Consider the following 18,241-nt stretch of genomic DNA (forward strand, 5'->3'; position numbering starts at 1 on the left):
ATAGTAATTTACATTAATGCGATAATTTCAAATTGAAGTGTTGTATTTTGAGGGGGCAACACTGTCCCATGGTAAAATACCTTTCTTGTCCCTCCGTGGAAAAAATCTGCGGACGTTCATGATTAAGGGGCGCAACTGCACCCCCTTGACCCCCCTGCACACGGCTATGGTTGCAGGGGGGCCAGGAAACTGCGCTACGCCACTGTGCATTGATGAATTATTTGCACAATTGGAATAATGTAAACAAACATTGAGGATTTTTCCAACATATATGACAAGGTAGGCAATTGCCATGGACGCTGAAAGATAAGGGACGACGAAAAGAACTTTAGGTAAAGGAACAACCTTAGTGTCTTGCTCCAAGAGTGAATTAAAAGTTTTGGAGAGACCCGTCTTCTCCAAAGGATCTTGGGAGTGGTGCAGGGAGCGACTCCTCAGGGTCTCATATTATTTTCTCACTTACAGATAACAATTTACATACTAAGTTGCCACAATTAAAGAGCCCTCTGGAGCCCGTTTGAACATCAATTTTATACAAATAAAAATAAACACGTTTCTTAAAATGTTCTTGCTCGCTTCGCTCGCAATGCCTGCTTTTCTTAGTCTCATCAAGTTCAGAGCCGTAGCTATGGAGCAGCAGGAGTCTGACCTGGGCACAGAACGATCTAAATGAAAAAAAGTTGTAAAAGAGAGAATGCTATGGCACCCAGTGAAGTTATTTGCGCCCTATTAAATCAATATTGTTTTCAGCTTGCAAAGATTGGATCTAGTTTATTAAGTGGTGGCTGAACTAATTAATTATTTAATGTATTTAAATTATATATATATATATATATATATATATATATATATATATATTAAATGAACATTGAATACAAGCGCGATTTAGTGTTAACATGTTGCATATGTATTTTTTTTTATATTTTACGTCGATCCATGATGCATATTCTATATGAAAGTTACACATGTCGTATATACAAAAATAATTATATTCGTCATTTTGGCTTTCAAAAATACAGTTTGTGTGCTTGTTTCCCATTATTAGCTAATGTGAAATTGAACGTGTTGAAAACATACCAGGATAAAATGCCAATAATGATGATGATAATAATAATTATAGTAACAATGACAGTATTATTATTATTCCTGACACATGCGTGGCAGCAGACTCGGCCTATTTTTATTGGCATGTTTATCATCTTGGTACTTGTCCCCCCAAGAAAAATTCATGCATGGGGTGAATGGCCTGATAGCTCTTGCCCCTACCCCCCCTTCCTTTGCGTAAGCCCCTCGAACACGGGATTCGCATGAGCCGTGCAAATGCTCAACTAACAGGACGATAATACATAATACGGTATTATGCATCATATTAATACCACAGACTTTGGTTGGCTATGGCTTCATTACACCACAAGGCGCTGTCATGGAGGTATGAGGGCGCTGTAGCTTGAGCTTGATGCACAAAGTTTGTCATCGCAATTTGCCATACGAGGTTCATCTTTGTCCAACTAAATAAATCTCTGTACGGAAAATTTTGATATGATGAAAACTGAAATGTAATATATTCAATTTTCAGTTATTAAGCCGTTCAACGTTAACTGTAAATTTTGTAATATGACTATACGGCTTTACGAACGATGTTTACTTACAGGTTAGGAAGACGAATTTCTCATACCGTTCATTTCGGATACGGAAGTGACGTTTGTAGTGCCCCTTGCAGCTGAACCACGTTGGTCCGAAAGAAGCATACACAGGTAAAATATTATATTTTCATTGCTGTAGGCAGTTCTTGCCTGTTTATATTTAATCTTACGTTATACTGTAGACAAAATTAAATGTACGGAATTTTTACAGTGTACCTGTCAAGTGACAACATCAAAAAATGCATTTCGTAAAGAACAAATGAATGCCGAAACTGTGCATTCTGTAAAATCTCTTTTGATTTTAGAAATATGTCCTTATTTATCAAATTGTGGCAGCTATTGCTTGCAGATTTCTGCGAATTACATGGTACTTAATTATACGTGATGTCGTACGTAAACGCAACCTAAATAAAATATTTGTTGATAACGAAATTATCACTACTGTCTCGGTTTGTTACAATATTTTGGCTGTTTTAGTATCAATGTGACAAGATAATTAAATCAAATCACCTCTTGTTGTTCTGCCTAAGTTGTCTCAATTCATAACCTAAAACATGTACAGAAGTGTGTGGAAATACACAAGCCTTGTATATAATTATATGAACCTAGTTTAATTTCAGAATTTACACTTTGGCATATAGGTGATGCCACAACCGAATATTTTATGGGAGAATTTATATACACATCTACCAAATTTTCAACATTTAGATATGAAAGATTTATCATACATTGCATATGTTACTTTGCATTGCAGTTTTATACCAGGCTCATGTATCGGATGACTGAATTTTTGCATGATGCAGTGTGCTTGCTCAAAATATATTTTCCACCCTGTTATTGGACAGGCGGGATTACATATACATAAGTCTTCTATGTATGTAAAAGAGTACATGCTAAGGAAGTTGAAGAGATATTAGTCTTAAATTATACTGAAATTGTTCAGTTGTATTACTATGTATGTTCTGTATATCTATACCAGCATCCAAGTTCTTCTATATGCCACTGAGTGTGCTATGAAATTAAGGCTAGGTTTTCTGTATATTCTTGTACGTAGCACTATACGTTACAAAGCTTGTGATGTTGGACTGCATTAGATTAAGGGTATAATTACAAAATACCGGAAATATCTCCGATTGCTTTCATATTTGGTATACTCACTAATTTTGACCTCAAAATCATGAATCTGCAGTTAAAAATCGGCTGTCACGTCTAGAAAATGCGAAATACCGTGCATACATTACCACTATGATTGTCGATACACTAATATGGTCGTCATGTTTGATGACGTGAACAAGTGAAGTTCGCTATCTGTTCCATGGAGCGTTGCTTTACATGTGACAATATGGCGTCTTTAGTAAATGTGGAAAACAAACTTGCCCCACGAACCATTCACATAAGGTTAGGTTAGTAAAGCATAGTTAAAATTCAGGGTATTCACAAACATAGTTTTTCAACGCTAATCATTGCAAGAAATTGTTGTTTCCTTCATAAATCACCGGTGTTTACTTTGTTCACGTACACCCTTATTTCTACTTATTTTTTGAATTTTTTTCACATCTATAAGCACATACAGAACAATTTTTTCTGCTTACCTACTGCTTTTGTCGGGCAGAATTATTTTTTCCATGTCATTCCTGTATTCTTATGGAAGTAGGTTTGGCATAGCATTATAATTATATTTTTACATGAAGACTGTTACTATTTATATGCTTTGAGTATGTTTGGTTGTTATATATTTATTTAAGCAATTGAATTCAGGTATACTACACAATTATGCCATTCATTATACAAAATCAAAACAATGTGATGTGTACATATATACAAACCGAAACACTCACTTAAACAAATATAACAGTCTTGAGTTTTGTTGTATTTTTATGTTTTAGTACTATCAGGGAAAATAGGTCCACACTGTTTTCACTTCTAATATACCATTTAATACTTTACAAATGTTCTACATTGGCGATATTGCTATTGCATTGTTTCTACTGTGTTGGAGGCTGAACAGTTTTTTTCTCGGTCGTGACTTGCTTGAGGTGACATAGAAATTCATCTGTGACCAGGTGAAAGGAGCTTCAGTGCGATTGTTCAGGGTTTTATGAAGGAAAATGGGCTGAAAATGATTTGTCTGTTGTGGGGTGATGATAAGTTATTTGAGAAGCTCTCATTGGATTCTATTTGACGGTAGCTTCCATCTAATTTGTATTAATTTAGTTTTATTTTGTTTATTGCCAAGTTTGAGGGTGCGATATTATACATGAGTATTTAATCTTGTATTTGATGTAAGCATTGTAAAGCATCATTAAGCTTCTGATTAAAATGCACAAATTAGGGTACTCTTGACCCTCTGTACCCCTGCTAAAAAGTGGAAAATTGTGCATGGTTTATAAAAATTGTGTTCTTTATGTATGTTTTCTGTTGTTTTTAGCTCACGAAGATGTGTCATGATGGAGTAAAGTACCTCTGTTTCCTTAGCCTGAATTCTTTGGGCAAGTCAAAATGACAATCCAAAATAACAACAAACGGAACATTGCCTACTACTTCATAACACAGTATATATTAATGACAAAAGTCAATAAATATGAATTATTTTACATTAAAAATGTATTATAAAGTAATCCAAAACGATGGACTGAAAACTTTCAAACCAAATTAGAAGTGAAACTGTCATTAGGAATGCTAGATTGTTTTGGTGTTGAGTTAGTAGTGTTACATTTGATGCTGATAGCAATTTCCCAGTTTTCGATGTTTTTGTTAGGTTAGGAGTGCTAAGTTTGGTGACATTATCATTCTTCACATCTTGAATGTGCAAAAGTAGCTACACAGCGATAGGGGGATTTTTTACTTACATGGACCGTACTTTGGCATCAAATATCTTTGTTATTTGTGGTTTCTGAACCCTGAAACACTGTTGTATTATGTACATGAAACATCAAAATCTATCAATTAAAAAAAAATGATGATATAGTTCTCGAGGGTGTACAGTTGGTCAAGCCCCCCTCCCCAAGTTTTTCTTAACTTCACACTTTGTGCGAAATTGTGCGAAATTAGTCAAGTGACACCATGAAACAGCTAGAAATACACAAGAGATGCGCTAAGTTTAGTGCATCGAAATGACAGCTCAGTTCTACTGATCAAGATTTTCATTCTTGAGATGACTGACATACTTTCAAAGACAGACCCTTTTTCCTAGCACATCTTACCTTCACAGTAGGTAAGGCCAAAAATATCAGGATCCTGGAAAATTTAAAATCTCGATTCGGAACTTTTAATACCCGGATTTGGGAGAGAGAGGTTTAACAGTTTTTCCATTTTTCGGCTTACCTAAAATTTTGTATTTTCAATAGGATTTGCTCTCCTAGTTTTTTGGAACTTGTCATCGGACAGAAATGTATGGTAAACAAACTAAGAATTTTACGTTTTCTTAGATAGTGTAGACATGCGCATACATCACCGTGAGATATTATTATGACTCAGATACTAGAATATGAATCGCACAACATAACACATAACTAGAGCCCGGAAGTTTGGCAAAATGTCTCTTTTTATCTACTGCATATATTGATAATTTTTTCCGGATATACGTTTTTTATGTTGTTTCGAATGTTTTAGAACATTCATTTTGCCTATTTGGGACCCCACTGCCTATTTTTAATTATAATGCCTTTTTTTGCCTTTTTCAATTAAATTTGACCATTTTTTTAAAAAAAAAATGTTAGCATTTATTTTTCTTCCGTTTATTATGTGAATAATTTTTGCCTTATTTAAGTAATATTGAACTCACGCATGTTTCAACATTGCTTAAAAGTGTGAGAAAAAAGTATTTCATGATGAGTTCGGATATTGCCTTTCGGTTAACGTTTCCTTGTGCATGATTGACTGCTGAAGTAGAGAGGTTGATTTCGAACACAAAGAAGATATTTCTGAAATCTCCCTCTTGAACCCGAAAATTTCAGGAAGTTGCGCCTGAGCTTAGTTTACCTCCGCAACCAGTCTTGACAAGATGGGGAACCTGGATATCAGCAGCTATATATTATGCTAACAACCTTGAAAAAATCAGTGAGGTGATCGATGCTCTTCCAGAAAATGAAGCGGCTTCAATTCGTGAAGTGAGAAACTCCTGTTTCTTATATTCAGAACTGAAGAATGAAGTGTCGTTTATTTTTGCACATTATGGTGCATTGCCAGAGACTATTACAAAGCTAGAAAAAAAGAGGTGAGACTCTTGTAGCATCCATGAAAATCTTCGAGGAATCTATGCAGCAGATGATGGAAGTGCCAGGAGAAAAGGGGTCAGCTGTTGCGGAAAAGTGCAAACGGGTAGCGAGTGCAAATAAGGACTTGAAACAATTGAAAACAATTTGTGATATTCTAAAAGGTGAAAATGCTGTTACCAAAATGAGTCCATCTACATTAGCTTGTTTTCTGTATGCTCCAATAACTTCTGTCGAAGTAGAAAGATCATTTTCTATTGTGAGAAATATTCTCTCTGACAGACGACTATCAATTAATGTTGAGAACTTAAAAAACACCTTGCAGTTATGTGCAATCAAGACGGAGAAAAGTGAAATTCTCTTCCCAATGTAGATTTTAACATTTTACCATAAATTATAGATAAAAGTAAGCGACTTCCAAATGTGCCCTTTTTTCATTTTTAGTGCCTATTTTCCACATTATAAATGCCTTTTTGCCTGCCTATTTTAACGAAAATAAATGCCTGAACTTCCGTGCTCTACACATAACATTTACCCTGGAGATATATCCCCCCCACCTGGTGAAAGATTGACCTTGACCATAGTGGTAACGTCGTTGCCCTGTAAGTGGTCCTGGGTTTGATAACTGGTGGAGGCACATAATGGTTCAGATGCTACTTTTTTACTGTTGGTTGAGTCCCAATTAGCATTTCTGTGCATAAAGTGTACTTGAAAACCAACTCAAGCATTTGACCCTCTTTCTACACCCCCCTCTCTTCTTTTCGTACTTAATTGTTGTGTCATTAAGTTTCCCTAACATTGCCTTCTTTGTATAATAATAGCTGTGATATTCTCCACAGGTATTAATCAGGACATTGACATATCCTGAGTTTATTCTAAACCGAGATACTCTGAAAACCACAACTAAACTAAACTAAATTCCATGGTGCAACAGCCCTCTAAGCGTCAGGGCCTGCCAGAGTGGCTTTTTCATTTTGTGAAGTGTGGGAGCCAAAAATCACACCCTTATATTTATCAGGATGGGAAAACAAATTAACAGTTCATATAAGGCGAACAGATTCTCTTGGTATATTCACAAGGTGACTTCTGGAAAGGTTTCTGATCTTTTCAAAACTAGCATGACCATCGTCTTCAGGATAGATGTGCAGTGATGACCATCAACCAGGTTTATATTTTGATTGACTGCTTCGATACCCAGTGGAGGCACATAGTGGTTCGGAACCCACTTTAAACTGTAAGTCCAGTCTCGATTAGCGTTACCGTGCTTAAAGTGGAATTAAAACACCAACTCAACAACAACAAGTTTTAGCTAATTGCAACAATGAGGATGATTGAAGATGAAATTAATGAAGGGAAATTCAGAAAGAACATTTATTGCTCAGTCTGGGATTTGAACCTGACACCCTCGGTTTCATAGCACTTTGTAATAACTAGGACTGAGCCGACACCGCTACTTGAAAATTGCAATAATTAAATTTTTTTCAAAATATTGACCAATATTGGTGTGTAAATATTCTTCTCGAATTATGTGCATCAATTTTCCAAGAAATTTGCTTTAGAATATTAAAGAATTACATCAGGATATTAAAATAGGAAGTTCGAATTTTGCGTAATTTCCAGGATAATTAGAACTTCGTGAAATTGTTGAGCTGTATTTTTGCGGACCCCGTGAAAGCCAAATATGCTGGAAAAGTGCCGACTGGTATCGGTAGATGAATTCGAACTGATACTTTACGATGCTGATACATTGGCTTCGGTATCTGCTCAGCCCTAGTAATAATCACTTAGCCACGGAGATCAGCGGGGTAGAAGGATCCCGGTATACATGATGTACCAATTGGGAGCCAGGTCTGCTGGGTCCAGTTTGGGCTTCATGTTATGATTGAGATTCTGCTTTTTCCCATGAATGGCTGGCTATTCCTCGATATGTGCACCCAATATTTGGATGATATGGTGATAATTTATGTGTTACTGAAATCTATTCTGTGGGTCTCGTTGATTGAGGATTCCGCCAACCCTGACTTTTCTGGATGAAAATTCTTAATGTAACTTTGGGGTTCACTGCATGTCCGTTTGACCAATGCATTTGCAAGCAGAATGGTAAACTCCAGATGTTTTCAGTCCTAAATTATTCTTGGGGCTGCGTAGTAGTCTCCTGATCTTCAGTAATTGTGTATGGCAAGAATGCAGCTTATAATTCCAGAGATGTTTCCGGTTTAAGGTAGGATGTTTATCTTCTGGTCCTCTGTTTTGCCTCGTTCTCCCAGCATGTCTATTTTTACTGGAATATCTGAATTGCCTGTGGTGTCCAGTTTTTCTAGTGTGTCGAAATTTGTCTGTGCGCTGTTCTTCTTGGACAGTACTCAGTTTAGTGTTTTGTTGAGGTTCTTTTCTGAGTACCCATTCTGCCTGAACGCAGTGCAAAGATGCTGTTAATTCATGTAACATTAAGGATGTTGGCAAGAATATGAAACACAAAAACTCCATGCTGTCTGAAATGTGGCCGTCCGTCTAGGTTTTCACTCACTTCTAATCATGACGGGCATATGTAATTCGTGTCATTCTAAAGAATCATGGGATCTGAACCAGTCATTGTGCAATTAATTGCTGGACGATGTAAGTTACTCATCATTCATCCTCTGATGAGAGCACTCGTCATTGGCATGACGAGTTAACGCTTGGCAATGCCAAAGGTACAAATAAAATTAAGGAACTAAACTGCAGAAAAGACAATGGTCACTCGTTGGGTTTTGTGAACCTTTGAACCTGAATCATGGCTGGGTGTTAGGATAATTACCTGTCTATCTGATGAATTAGGCTGAATAGAATATACGAAGTCCTCTGTTGGCTTCTCAATTTGTTGACCAGAGCGTCGTCTCACTTCTGCCCTACTGCTCTCCTAACCACTTCTCCCTTCTCAACTCCAATCCAGAAGTCAGTCCCCTCTCAGCTTGTCTCACCTCTATATCACTAGGCCATCGAGCTCTTCCTCCATGTCGAATCGTGTTTTTTAATTGCCACTATGCAAACCACCGACTCCATAGTCAGAAGAAACTACCTGTTTCCTGAATGGCTCAGGAGGTTTGCATAGCACAACACTGTGCATTGTTTACATGCCTCAGAGGCTGAGACAACTGAGAAAAACAAGTGAATGCCCTGGTCAACGTGAAGCATTCAGAGAGACTTTATAAAATAAATATATAATCTTAGGGATTGATACGAATTTAACAATTTACTACGTTGATGTGTGGCATGAAGTATATTGAGTTTCTTGCTTACATTTTTATCAAACTGCTGAGAAAAATCTTATATCAGTGTTTCTCAACTGACGGTACCAGGCTGCGAGAGGTTCTCCTCAAGTTTGCAAGTTGCATCCAAAGCTGACAACCATTTTAAGAAGGATAATATTTTGTTTGGGATTCACCAGTGATAAGAGGAAATCCTTTCAGGACATTGCTGGTGAGAAATCAAACCTGCCGAGAGGCTGCTGTCATCCATTCAGCATCCAAATTTTAATTTTAATTATTGGGTCTTTCTCGAGTTAGAGCTGGAGGATGAACTTACTTGCAGCCCAAGCTGACGATCACCTGGAAAGATGACTTTTCATCCGAGGTTCACCAGAGATAAAAGGAACTCCTTTCTTGACAGTGCTGGTGAGAAATCATAGCCAATGAGAAGGAACTGTTTCCTGCGCAGCCTCATAATTGTAATCTTTATGGCTGGGTCTTTCTCGACTTAGAGCCAGAAGGATGAATCAACTTCCAGCCCAAGCTGGCAACCATGTGGAAAGATGACATTTTGCTTGGTTTTGAGTTTGATCATGATAAGAGGAAATGCTTTCATGTCGGTGGCTGTGAGTGATCAAAAATCTAACTGGGGGACTCGTTGCTTCCGCCTCCAAATTTACGGATGGCTATCTGAGTCAATTTAGTTTGCGCAGCAGTTTTCATTAACAATTATATTGAAATGGAAATGTTCTGTATTGGAATATTTCGGTGTCCAGAATGGAACATGCCAATGAAAATCACCACTTACACAATTAATGTAATGATATTCGGCAGAGGAAACTAAAAGGTTTCATTAGATTCAGTTGTCATTTAATTTAAACCAATTGTATATTTGTCAACAAGCCTAGTCATAATTGGGATTGGAGCATGGACTTTTAACAACTTTATTCATACTATGGGAATGAGAGACGCTGTAATAGATAATTCAGGTACTCACGTTTTCCACGAAGCTATTTTAAGTAATTTTATATTAATTTTTGTAGCCTTGACACAACAAATTCCAACGAGGATGGTGGCAGTGGCTACCACCGAAATTAATAGAAAATTACTTAAAATAGCTTCACAGAAACCGTGAGTAACGTGAATTATCATATTTATATTATGATGCTTTATATATTGATCTCTAGTTTCTTGACAATCAACAACTTTCTAAGGGTATTGTAGTCTTCTTTCATCCTATTGAGATAAGTAAGCTGAATTATGCAAGTAAGTAGTAATGTCTTGGCTATAAAGTGGGATTGCCAATTTACCATAATGATTTATTTACCTGCGTTCACATATCATGTTAAATGCAGATTCTTGTACAGAATCAAAGCCCATAATTCAAACAACCCATTGAGAGACAAGATCTGCCAGAGTTTTTATTGGAGTGGTCAGTCCGTTGTGTCCCATCATCTTTTGAGTCCACACGTTCAAGTAGCTCTGTAATTGACCTCCCAATGCTCTGTCAACACCAAGAATTTCTAGGTCCTACCAGGAATCGAACCTGGGACAGCTTGCACTAAAGGTGAGAGCACCAACCGTTAGGCAATGTGGGAACCAAAGACTTGTAGTGCATTTTAATAATAATTGTTTCTGAAAAGAAGTAAGCCACTATAATGCCAATTGTATTATCTTCCGTTAGCATACAGAGCGATCAAGCATGTCCAATTCTATTAGAACTTGGTATTTCCTTCAGTTCACAAAATGCATATATATCTGTTGTAGTTTATCAGCAATCAAGATGTACAGATTGATTATTGACTTGAACAACAAATAGATCAACAAATTGAGAATAATTTCTAAAATGAAGGTGTTATTTTATAAATAGGGTGGAGGTATTAGTTTTGGCCACTACCCCACTTATGGCCACTTTGCTGTTCATATTTAGTTGGTAGCTACCAGGTGATCTAAAGCCAATCAGAGAACAGCTTACATAAATCAGTGTAAAATAAACTTTCCAATTGGATATCCATGTTTCCTCTTTGTACTTCCTGCAGGAAGTAAGCTTGTTGTAAATAAGAAGCTGTTCGTTACAGTAGAATTTCTTATGCATTTTCGTAAGAAAAGAGAGCTGCAATAATATTTTCCACAGTTGTTATATATATCAGGAACATATAATTTGTTCCGAGTTAAGATTAAATGTTAGAATGGCAGTATTTATATCCTGAAATAGAAATAACCATAACACAGTATGTGTAGTCTAAATGGCCATTACTAGATACAGGTTTGTAAAGATTCTTTGATTATGGCCATTGCAGAAAATGATTGCTTTGATTATATAGAAAATGATATTTCAACAATAAATGACATTATGGGAAAACTGCCGGAGCCTATCCTAATGCAAGAGGGGCGACAGACACTTGATAACGAAATTTCCTGGTCCTGTTACACACTGCAAAAAAGTAATTTTCTGTATAACATTATTGCCAGTGAACTTGCATTAGAATTATACATATAATTTCCTTGCGATATGAAGCTACTATGGCTGCGGTGGCTCAGTCGGTAACGCGTCTGACTACCGCTAAAGGTCGTCCCGGGTTCGATCCCCGGCCGGTTCAAATCCGGGAACTTTTCTAACGATGGAAGCGGCCCCGGCGCCCACCCAGCGTCGAATAACATGGGTACCTGGGGGAAACCCTGGGGGGTAAAGGCGGTCAGGGGCGTGATGTTGATCACATCACCCCCACTCACGACCGGATCAAGAAAGTGTGGGGCGTTACCCCCCACACCCCCTATACGCCTTCATGGCGTGGTGCTAAGCACAGGGGAGCACTTTACCTTTTTTTTATTTTTATGAAGCTACTATCTAATGTGTAAAAACCTTTTTTCTTCTTATTTTTATTTTTGGAACTGACATTTTGGTTGTTTTGTTTACTACGAAGTGACCTGAGAAGTCTGGAAATGTTAATTTATGTTGTTCAACTACATTTACACTATGTTCATCCATTGAAAACTATGTTATTTACCTTTAACATATTGTATTTCGTCTGTATTACTTCATTATTTGTTCATAGACAAGGTGGCCATAAGTGGGGAAAATGGGTGGCCATAAGTGAATTTAAGTGGCCATAACTGAAGAATAGTGTCACGTTTGGTTAATATTTTTAAAACTTTTTTCTGACTAACTTGTTTGTATTTGTTAATGCTTAGTCATAATGTACAGACTCTGTACCAGTGATCATAATTTTTGTAAGCCATCAGTAAAATTATTATCATGTTAAAAGTTATATACTATTGTATATTTTCCTTAAGATGGCCATAACTAGTGCCTACACCCTATATATATTCTGTACTGTACCAAATTACAAATTGACTATAACAATCTAATGAAAGGGGTCAATTGAAAATTTGTAGAGCGCAATACATTGGTACTTTACATCTAATGTATTGTACCATATTTTATATTTATAGCTCTGACGGTTTCAGATACAGTCTGTAACAAAGTAACTGCACCACTTACCACAATGGAACACAAACTGTGTTTTAGCTGGTATGTAGACAATTATACTGCTCATAAATAATAATAAATTGCATTTCAACCACAATTTTTGCTAGCAAACTCAATGTATCTGCTCAAACTATGAACAGGGAAATCCATTACACAGATTTTCCACCCACTATTCACATGATTTCCACCAGTAAACATGGCTGCACATCAGGAACAGGTGGCAGCCATTTGCACACAGACTAACAGACGTCGGACACACCTGTTGGCAGATAGTGGAATGAAAGACAGCAGTGCAAAAATATCAAAAAAGAATCAAGATTCACCAGGGAAAAATCCAAGGTGCAATTTGCCATTGTTTTGCACCTTTTTACAATGACAATTTAAACATATTTCAATATTCCCCTCATTTTAGTGGTGGTGCAGTTATTTTGTTACAGACTGTATATTGCAGCATTGAAATATCTTTTCAGTTTGACTCTCAAGATAAAGCCTAATATACAAATGTCAGTTTACATCATGGCTGTAGTCAGGGGAAATTTTTGGGGGGAATTGTTCAGTCATAATTGTTCTCATGGGTGTTGCCAGAAATTTGAATCATAGAAATAATGACAATGATTATTATTATTGCTGCTGTTATATTCTTGTGGAGACTTTTCTACTCAATCCATCAGATGTGTGAATGAATATGCACAACTGCTTTTCTTTCTTCTTTTTTTTTACATTTCATGCAGTGTGCACTGAAAGAAATGTGCCGTTATTATATTTTGTTATTAAATTTTACATACCTTCAAGAAAAAGCTTTAAAAGTTGGAGGAAAATTTTAGTGATAAAGTTAATGTCACATACAACTTAATTTTTGGAATTTTGAAACTGTGTTCTTGATTAAATGGTAGAATATTAAATAGATATAAAACATAACATGGTGCCTGCAGTGTAGCCACAATTTTTCGATCTAACACAGTTTTTCTTTGATTATTCTGTTTGAATACTAACTAGATGAACTTTATTTCTATTATTAACAATATAAATAAGAAACGTTCTGCTATCTTGCAACTTACATTGGAGATCCTAGGTTTGAACATATATCAATGGGGATTTAAAACGTTATTGAACAGGGAATTTAAAAGTTGGAAAGGGAATTTTCAGTCTAACCCAGGAACAACACTGGAAAGAGGACAGCAGAAGTGAATATGGAGGGTTCGATTCAGAGAATTAAACCTGTTTCGATAAAGTTTCAGGAATTCCACATTTTTGAAAATTCTAGCTCGATTGTCCTAGCAGTGTCTCTGTGTTGTATTTTTGTGAAGCTTCGAATAATTTTTTTGAAAATGAGTAAAATATTTTGATTTCTAAATTTCCATTAATCCAACATGCCAGAAGTTTTTTTTTGGGGGGGGGGAGTTGAACCTTAAACCTCCTCCTCTGAATACGGCGATGGTTGGTGTGGCAGTTGCTAGTCGCTGGAAGTCAGTGTGACAGCATCTGTCCAGGCCAGTGAAATGAAACATGCTTGTTTTGACTTGCAACTGGCATTCCACAACCACCAATACTGAAGCCCAAGTCTATGACCGACCTCACATAAACATCCCTGTCAATGGTTGCATTCCATTGTGTGATAGCTTTTCATCCATGTTGAATCCTTGCAGTGAAGATCAAACTATAAAGTTCATTTGAATACATCACAAAAATGAAAATTTTAGGAATTTTATGTGTCTCGAGTATCTCAATTGTAAAGGCCAGAGTGCATCTTATAGTTCAAATGAACAATATTCTTGACAAAATATTTTCGTCTAAATGACAGCTTGTCTGCCTTCAACTGTCTTTATAATCTCATATTGAGGTATGATGATTATTGACATGATTGATTAAACCAGTCACTGTCATATCATAAGTTTAGACTTCAATTAAAAAAAATAACCAGTAGACCTACATAAAAAATTAGTTACATCAAAATTTAGCTTATTCATTTCTGCATTTAGCTATGGTAACCAATTGTTTTTAATATGCCTTCGATTTTTATCGTTGTGAGAAGAAAAAAAGTTCAATTTTTGGTGTTTTCCAAACAACCCCGTGGTCGTGTTTTGAAACTTTTTGCAGCTATTTTTCTCACTCATTATAATTATCAAGTCACATTGCGAAACCAAGTTTATACAGATTTTTATTCAACGTAGTAAAGATGTGTGTTGAACAAGGCGACACTGCTCACAGTGACAGCCTGCAGTTTCCACAGTTTAACGGAGATCACTGTAGTGACAACATATGATATTGCTGCTGAGTAGGACATGTCAAAATTATCACCCCCTTCTTTTATTTTAAAGCAAAATTCAAAAACAAGTAGGGCTATAAAGTTGTGTTCTGATCCTATAATCCTGCTGAACACAAAATATTATTGATTTAAAATGATTTGTTGCTGAAGCGTACTAACATCGAATTCATTCATTCACCCATTGGCATAGTGGCCATCCCCCATAATGTAGGTTTGGGTATGGGGGGGGCTACAAGATGTAGGAGGGAGTGTAAGGGGTGACCTTCCACATAGTACACCCAATTGCCAACCTCGCTTCCACATAGTACACCCTGGACTACTTTTTGCAGATTAGTGAGGCTCTTTTGACTGGCCCTATGGCTAGTCCTTATGTGTCCTGTACAGCCTCAGCTTTTAAAGAAGGTAAGGAAAATTTAGTTTTTAGACACGATTTTAGTTTTGTTGTGATAGGGAACTGGACCCCGCATAGTGTGACGGGTGCAAAATAGCCTAAGTGCTGACCCACCCAAAATTTAAAATTCAAATCAAGATATATGAGCTCTGCAATATTCTCTATGTATTCCCAAAACTTCGAATACTCCCTGAAATTCAACACAAAATTTGATTTACGAAACATGTTTAGGGTCTACAATATCACAATTCAAACTGGAAATTCTTTGACGCTAGCACTGAATAGAAGGACCCTCTCTTGTTGTTTAGTTTCTGTGAACTATAAGATATATTGTATTATTTACTATCAGGTGCTGTTTTGTCAATGGTGACCACAAATAACTTCATGACTTTCATTCATTATTTCTTTTTAAATATGTGGGCATGTGGTTGAGTGGGTTCCCAGTAGCATTTCATGAGACATAATAAGCAGAGACGTACTGGTCAGTCAGAGATGCCCAGGCATCTTGATATTTGGGTCTTATCCGTAATGCAAAAATAATTAACTTGCCTCATCTCATATCTTTGTACACCATTTGTCATTAGAGTTGGGTGTTTTTTTTTTGTTTGATAAAAACCTGGCTTTTTGGAAAAACACTGATTTTTTTAAAAAAAATTTATACCTATTACGGCTAACCTATTTCAGTAGCAGTGTCAGTTAACTGTTTAGAGATTCAACATTTCATGTTTTGGAACTAGGTAAATAAGTTTTACATGATGTATCAACTAGAAGACACACATTAGCTATTTCTTCTTCATGGTGTTCGAAAAGTCACGCAATCGAGACTTTGAACATACGTAACTTTGGTACAAAAAGCGATAGAGACATAAACGTTGCATTGGGTATTAACTTTTTCTGTGTGAATATTTTCAGAATGTTAAAGAAGAAAATGATTCTCTACATGAACTTTCAGTATGGAGGAAAAAGTTACTAAGGTGTAAAAAAGTATTTCTATGAAGCAAAGAAAAGAATGGATAAAAAACATATGGAGTCGCAAGAATTTTGGATGTGTTTCATTCGTCTCTGTGGGTATTTATGAAATTGGCAAAAGTATGGTAGCTTTTTATGCATTGCATGGGGTTATTATTTATGGTATATTCATAAAAAGTATCTTTTTTAAATTACTAAGTGTACTGCCAACATTGGTCATGCCCGACGTCTGGCAATGTTATGCAATCAATGTCCAAATGAAAGAAAAGATCTGACATTTTTTATGCTAGAAACTAACCTACCTATATATTTGTTCATAAAATCTCAAATCTTTTCTTTCATCTGGACATTGATTGCATAACATTGCCAGATGTCGGGCATGACCAATTTTGACAGTACATTTCGTACTTTTGAGAAAACATACTTTTTATGAATATGCCATAAATAACCCAAAAATCATCTCTGATGCATCTTAAGAATTTATTGTTCTGTTGCCAATTCCATAAATACCCACAACCATCGACACACATTAAAAATTTTTGCAAGCGACTCCATATCTTTCTTTTATCCATGTTTTTCTTTACTTCGTACAAAACGTTTTTACGCGTTAGTTACTTTTTCTCAATACTGAACGTTCTTGTAGAGAATCATTTCCTTCTTTAATGTTTTAAAAATATCCAGTCAGTCAAAGTCAATATCTAATGCAAGGTTCCTGTCTCTATCGCTTTTTGTACAAATGTTACTTACATTCAAAGTCTTGGTTGCATGACTTTTTGAACACCCTGTAGTTATTAATTTGTTTTTATTGTACATGGATTTGTGTATGTGCCTTCCCAATGCATAGTGGTAAGTCTGTTATCTTGTAAATCAAGGGGTACCAGGTTTGATCCTCATTGGAGACATATGGATTAATGATTTGGATTCAATTTTAAAACTGTAGGACCAGTCCTGATTAGCCTATGAGAGTATAAAATGAACTTAAAACAAACTATCCATATTTGTGCCGTTGATGTCATAATAAATGATGCAAACACTAATATTAAACTTTAAGATGTTTCAGGACAATTAAAAACTTTGCTATTCATAATATATATGCAGAACTACATGTGCATGTACTCCATTCAATAAGATCAGTATACTACTACAAGGTAGATTTAGAGCCCAAAGTAACTTATTATTGCAAATGTTGTTGTTGGAAAATGGCTGGATTTTAGATTGAATGTTATAATATAAAAGAATCAGCATCCCTGATGGAATGAAGTAATGTTGCCACCTTGTAATCAAGGGATTCCAGATTCAATGCCCAATGGAGGCCCAGTAATTCAGGTCACATTTTAAGCTGTAGGTGCAATTACAATGAGCATATCTAAGCATAAAGTGGACTTAAATAAAATTTTACTGCCAAAAATAGATTTTTAAAAAATAAAGGACTATTTTTTTGGTCATTTTTAGCCAATTTATTTCAGTTTTTGCCTCAGTTTTAGGGACAATGTTTCTCAACTGCCAGGCTGTGTGAGTTCATTGTGAGTTCATTAGATCCTATGATTGACATCTATTTGAAACCCAATTTTATATTTGTCAACAAGCGTAGACATATAACATATGGCATAATTTATTTATTAATATTTAATTTCAAGGGTTCATATTAATGTATAAAGTTAGAAAAATTAGAAAAGGGTAAAATTTTTGAGCTGGGCATCAACTTTATAAAATTAATTTACCACACACTGGTCTCACAACAGTTAAGAACCACTACACAAGGTTGCTCCGTGACCAGGTTTAGCAGCTATTCCATCAATACATGATACACTTGAAAGCCAGAATACAAATGTAAAGTGGTTTGATACTATATATTTTTTTTATTTTTAGATCCTAGTTCAAGAAAAAATTGTATCACTGAGGATACATTTGATAAGTGTGTTAAAAGATGTAGGAATATTTTCTTCTTACTTTATATGCAATGTTCATTCCATATTCAAATATTGAAAATTATGTTAATATACTACAGTGTGTCCCAGTTAAAAGTAGCCCAGCCCCGATC

The 18,241-nt window shown here is 35.9% G+C and overlaps 1 protein-coding gene across 1 annotated transcript in view; it reads left to right on the forward strand.

Annotated features, from left to right (window-relative positions):
- Nucleotides 1-1,651: 1,651 nt before the first annotated feature.
- Nucleotides 1,652-18,241, forward strand: part of LOC145994359 (obg-like ATPase 1) — a 252,754-nt gene continuing 236,164 nt past the window's right edge. Inside the window, exon 1 of the mRNA XM_083130478.1 lies at nt 1,652-1,754. The gene's annotated coding sequence lies outside the window, so the exon portion shown is untranslated. The remainder of the gene's footprint in view (nt 1,755-18,241) is intronic.

Source organism: Lepisma saccharinum, chromosome 1 (genome assembly GCF_977018435.1).
Source record: "Lepisma saccharinum chromosome 1, izLepSacc3.1, whole genome shotgun sequence".
Taxonomy (NCBI): Eukaryota; Metazoa; Arthropoda; class Insecta; order Zygentoma; family Lepismatidae; genus Lepisma; species Lepisma saccharinum.